Source organism: Microtus ochrogaster, chromosome 6 (genome assembly GCF_000317375.1).
Source record: "Microtus ochrogaster isolate Prairie Vole_2 chromosome 6, MicOch1.0, whole genome shotgun sequence".
Taxonomy (NCBI): Eukaryota; Metazoa; Chordata; class Mammalia; order Rodentia; family Cricetidae; genus Microtus; species Microtus ochrogaster.
In genome coordinates this window covers 9,528,297-9,534,296 of record NC_022013.1, presented here as the reverse complement: position 1 = coordinate 9,534,296, position 6,000 = coordinate 9,528,297, and positions in this window count along the sequence as shown.

Here is a 6,000-nt window from a genome sequence, read left to right as displayed (position 1 = left end):
GATGGATGGATGGACAGATGGATGGATGGACAGATGGATGGATGGACAGACGGACGGATGGATGGATGGACGGACAGACGAACGGACGGACGGACGGATGGATCGATGGATGGATGGATGGATACACGCATAAATGGAACAACCTTTAACACATCATCAAGAATAAAAATCACAGATAGAAATGATAGCTATAGAATACTGAAAATTTATTTGTTTTTACCCATCACAACATGGGTTCTTCATATTTGTGATCTCCTGCACTTGTCTAACCAGTCCCAGGATGGGATCTCTACTAGCTCCTCTGTACTAGCCTCTACCACTGCCAGACAGCAAGGATCAGAGATGGAGTAATTTCTCATTGACTACACAACAGCAAATGTGGAGCTGAGATAACTTTCGTTGCCTGTAACCATTAAGCAGAACTGCCCCTTGTCAAGTGTTTGTGGTGGTCATGTGTACTTAAAAGACATTTTATGTCCATATGACACAAAATACAAAGGAAGTAGACTAGCACCCATTCTTCATGAAGGGAGAGGCTACTTGTTCATTTTCCTGGCCACCCAGACTCCCAAGATAATCACACAGAAACTATATTATTTGCAATACTGTTTGGCCAATAGCTTAAGGGTATTGCTAGCTAACTCTTACATCTAGAATTAACCCATTTCCATTATTTTATATTTTACCACGAGGCTCGTGGCCTACCAACAAGGTTCCAGTTGGCGACTACATGGCATCTTCTTGACTCTGCCTACTCTCCCTCCCTCCCCCCTCTCTCTCCATATATATATATATATATATATATATATATATTCTGTTAAGCCATTGACTGAAAGCAGCTTCTCTATTCATTAGCATTAAAGAAGCACATACAGAAAGACTTCCACAACACATGAGCTTCAGCCCCTTCAACGCTCCATCTCACAGGCAGTTGCTATACCTAAGACATCCGTGTTGTTGGACAGAGAAGAAAACAAACAACATCATTGAATGTGGCCAACTAGGACAATAAATGATAAATGAAGAAAAGAAATCTCTCTCTCTCTCTCTCTCTCTCTCTCTCTCTCTCTCTCTCTCTCTCTGTGTGTGTGTGTGTGTGTGTGTTGTTGTTGTTGTTGTTGTCGTCGCTGTTGTTTCTAACACACTGAGTCCACTAAGTGCTACCAGTATATGCATGGCTGTAAGCCATGGGTAGCGTGAGTAGCTTCTCCGGAACCACACCCAAGAAGAAAACCAAATCTCTCCCCCAACAGTTATCTGCTGCCGATAGCTCCTCAGCTAGGGGCGGGACTTCCTGACCCTTCAGTGTTCCATTCTGTTCCTTGTCTGGCTTGAGCTTGTAAAGGTCTGTGCATGCTGTCACAATGCTGTTGGTTTATATGTACAATCACTCTGCTGTGTCCAGAAAACACTCTTTTTCTCTAGTCATCCACTGCCTCTGGATTTTGGTCCCCTCTTCCATGATGATCCCCAAGGCTTAGGAGTAGAGGTTGTAATAGAAATATCCTATTGAGGGCTGAGCATTCTGGAATATTGTATCCTCTGCATGTTGACATGCTGTGGGTCTCTGGGGTTATCACCATCTTTTGAAAAAGAAAAAAGAAATTTCTTTGATGAAGGTTGGAAATGCACTAACCTATAGATGTATATGATCACTCTTTACAACCAGATTAATGCCATGTCTGTTAGCAGAGCAATAGTTGTGTGTGCTTCCTTTAAGACCCATGCTTCACTCATGTCCTCCTGTACTCAACATTTCATGGGGTTTCTTGGCATCAGTCACTGGTCCCCATGCTTGCACATGGAGTGATCTACTGACTGAACTATCTCCTCAGCCCTGAGACTTTAATAATTAATCATAAATCCATGGGCAGCTTCCTAGAGCTGGATCAAACCCAGCAGTACTACTTTTGGGTATACACCCAAAGGATGCTCAATCGTGCCACAAGGACATGTGCTCAACTGAGTTCATAGCAGCTTTGTTTGTCATAGCCAGAACCTGGAAACAACCTAAATGCTCCTCTACCAAAGAATGGGTAAGGAAAATGTGCCACATTTACACAATGGAGTACTACACAGCAGGAAAAAAATGACATCTTGAAATTTGCAGGCAAATGGATGGAGCTAGAAAGCATCATATTGAGTGAGGTAACCCAGACCCTGAAAGACAATTATCACATGTACTCATTCATAAGTGGTTTTTTAACATAAAACACAGAAAACCAGTACAATTCACAATGCCGGAGAACCTAGACAACAATGAGGACTTTAAGAGAGACATACATAGATCCAATCTATATGAGAAATAGAAAAAGACAAGATCTCCTGAGTTAATCAGGAGCATAGGGACCATGGGAGAGGGTAGAAGGGGAGGGGAGAAACAGGGAGGGGAGCAGAGAAAAATGTAGAGCTCAATAAAGTCAATTATAGAAATTTAAAAAGGATACAAGTGTAGTACAGGAAATGTCAGTGAGGACGTGAGTAGTCAGAACACCCGAGAAGAAAACACATTGTAGGATGTAGGGAGAGTCTGCTTGGTCAGCTGGAGCCTCAGGCCTATTATCTATGTTTCCTACTGTGTGTGTGTGTGTGAGTGTGTGTGTGTGTGTGTGTGTGTGTGTGTGTCTATGCAAGTACCTCTTCATTTTCCCCCATGAGACAGGGTCCCTCATTGAACTCTGAGCTAGGCTGGGAGCCAGCACACCCTAGGGGTTTCTTGTCTCCAGCTCAGCACACTTATATCCATACAGCACTATGTCATAGATATGCGTAGCCATGCTCAGATTTGTTCCCCAAATAGTTTCTGGGGACTTGAAGTCAGGTCTTCAGGCTTATTCATGGAGGTTTCTTACCCACTGAATCTCCCCTGCCCCCCGCCATGCAATTTCATTCATTCCTCAAGCTCTCTTAGTGAAGCATGCCATTACCGTCGTGTACAGTTGCAGAAACAGAGACAGCGATTCAGAAATTGCTTCACTGGTAGCAAGACAACTTTTTTTTTCAGCTTGGGTGTTGCCTTACATGTTTTTCATAGAGCCGTGGGATTTTGCTGCTCTCTACCAGTCCTCGTACCAGCTGCCACTCCTAATGGAAAATGTTGATTTTTCTTTAGTGTTATCTAAGAAGCCACTTGTCTGCAAACAAAACTCTGAGCCCGAGTCTGTTGCAAACATCAGCTTCGTAGAGGTCAGAGACAGAGATTTCATGAAATCACTGAAAAATAAATAACGGAGCACTGAAATTCACTGGTGTAGCAGGAAACAGAAAAAAAAATCAAGAGAGGTTTGACTTTATTATTGGAAACGTGAAGTGATGAGAACATGACCTCTCCTGTCTCCGTTTCTGCAAAGATGAGAAAAGTTCCATAGTCCCACAAGCTTCATTAGTAGAAGTATCTGGAATGTGTGTGGCCTCCTGGGAACACAGGTCCCACTCTCCCTTTTCTGCTGACCAGAGGACATGATGGATGTGGGAGCAAGAGGGAAAACAGACTGTGGGGAGAAAAGAAACTAAAGCGTTCGGACAACAAGCAGCCATGAAAAGGTGCAAAGGAGGCCAGCCTGTGTGAGGAAGCTTTGTCGTGTGTGTTTGTGTATGCGCAAGGGAGTGAGCCAGCATGCGTTCACATCAGAGACCCATGCTGTAGGATGCTGGTCTACTCTGGACGCTGCTCTCTCCCATGGCTATGATAAAATACTCTTACCAGAAGAGCTTGTTTCAACTTGCTTCAGGTCACTATCATTAAACAGAAGTTGGGACAGGATTTCAAGCAGGAACTGAAAGCAGAAACCACAGGAAAAGGCCACTCATAGGCACAGGCTCATCCTGCACTCTTATACACCCCAGAGTTCCGGCTCAGAGAATGGCACCGTCCACAGTGATCTGGTCCTGCTACACCAGCAGTCGAGACAGTTCACGAGAGACACGGCCACAGCCCATCTGATCCTGGTGAGATCCTCTTCTTAGATGACCGCAGGCTGTGTCAGGTTCATGGTTAGAGCTGACTCGGACAGGTGTCTTCAGCGCCAGGCACTGAGAAAACCACAGTGTGGGTCTGCTCCCACTGAGTCCTTTCACCCGCCTTAGAAGGTGATCTTTATTATTCTCATTTTGAAGATTACAACCTGGGAACTGGGAGACATTTAGTTGGAAAAGTGCTTGCTTTGTAAGCATAAGGACCTGAGTTCGTTCCCCCACAACACATGCTAAAAAAAAAAAAAACAGAAAGCCATGCAAGCAATCCTCATACCTGGAAGGCAGGAATAGAAAGAAGCCCAAAGCTGGCTGACTGGCCAGCCTGGCCTGCTTGCCAACCTCTAAGCCTGTCAGAGACCCTGCCTCAAAAAATAACAATAGCAATAAACCCTTGCAGCTGGCACCTTATGACAGACACCTGGGCTGTCTTCTGCTCTCCATTCTTACAGGCACACGCATATACCTGCACCTGCATACAGACATGCATGTGCACATGAGTGAACATTCACACGCATGTGCACACAGACACAAAAACCTTGGATCTCAGCTAGAGAAGACCCAAATGACTCGGCCGATTTGCAAAGTATTCCAGACCGTCAGTGGTGCATCCAGGAGAGGTAAGCTGCCTTTCATTGCTGGCCAATCCATCCATCCATTGAGTCCCCCTCTGCATCCTGCTCTAGCCTCACCCAAACTCAACAGTTGCCAAGCCTAGGCTCTGGATGCAGTTAAGCGGCTGTTGTGGAAACAAGACTGTGAGCAGTGCAGCATCCAGAACAGTAGAGAGACTGCCTCTCCCTCACAGCCTGGGCGCTGGGCTCCTCCTACTCAGGTTAATTAGACAAATCTAATCATGGAACTGAAGTGAGCCAGGTGATGGGCCAAGAGCACTCAGCTCCTCTTTGCTGGTGATTGTTAGGAAATCCAATTAAGATAGAACTGGGCCTAGCTTGCTTCACAGGGGCAGGGGTGGGGTTAAGGAGAAGCTAAAAAAGGAAACCATATCTTAATATCCATTAAATCAATTTGCCTTTGTGTGTGCACACATGCGTGGAAGCGTGGGAGGAAACAAGACAATCCTGGTATCATTCCTAGGCTCCGTTCCCTCCTCTTTTTTAACAGGGTCCATCACTAGCCTGGAGCTTACCTAGTAGGCTAAGCCTGTGAGCCCCAGGGATCCTCCTATCACTGCCCCTCAGTGCTGGTGTTACAGACACCACAACACCTGGCTATTTATTTAGGTTCTGGGTATCCAAATCCGGGTCCCCAACTTTGCATAGGAAGTTCTTTGTGGGTTTTCCCATCTTATCAGTCTTCAATCTCTTCAGCAGGGGCAAGTATCTAAGAGGAATCTAGAAGAGATGGAAACAGAAACCAAACACATCCCTATTCTGTTTTAACATTTTCCTAAGATTCTGGTTGGGAAGCAAGTGGCATGCACAGCAGACATGGACACACAGAGGGACATGCCATTTAGGTAGTCCACCACTACCAGAACTGCAGAGGCCAAAGGTCAATCTGGCCTGAGCTCCAACACAACGAAGAGCCTTTGACCTCATACATGAAGAGCTGTAATGGGAGCCTGGCAGTGGACCAAAGTTACCACACAGGCTGACAATGACAACTCAAGGGGTCGTGGAAATATGTCCCCCACAGGAATCTGAGAAAAGAAAAGCATCTTCCATCATAATGAGCTCCAAGGAGCAGCAATCAAGAAATCATGTGTTGCTCACTACAGTGGGACAGGACTTAGCCCTTTCATCATCTGCCCACCAAAACTGGAAATTTGTTGAGCATCTGTCTGCACCCAGTTACAGGAATATAGATAAATCTAGTCTATCGCTGTGAGGGAAGGAACTGAGTCTGGAGAGAGGAAGAGGATCAAGGGAGATGGAGAGGAAGAGAAATGGTGGGGGGAGGAAGTAGAAGGAGAAAGGGGGGAAGGGAAAGGAGGAGAGAGAAAGGTATTAAGGGAGAGCAAAGGGTTAGGAGAGGCTTTACTGTTCCAGAGCACTCCCAGAGGGG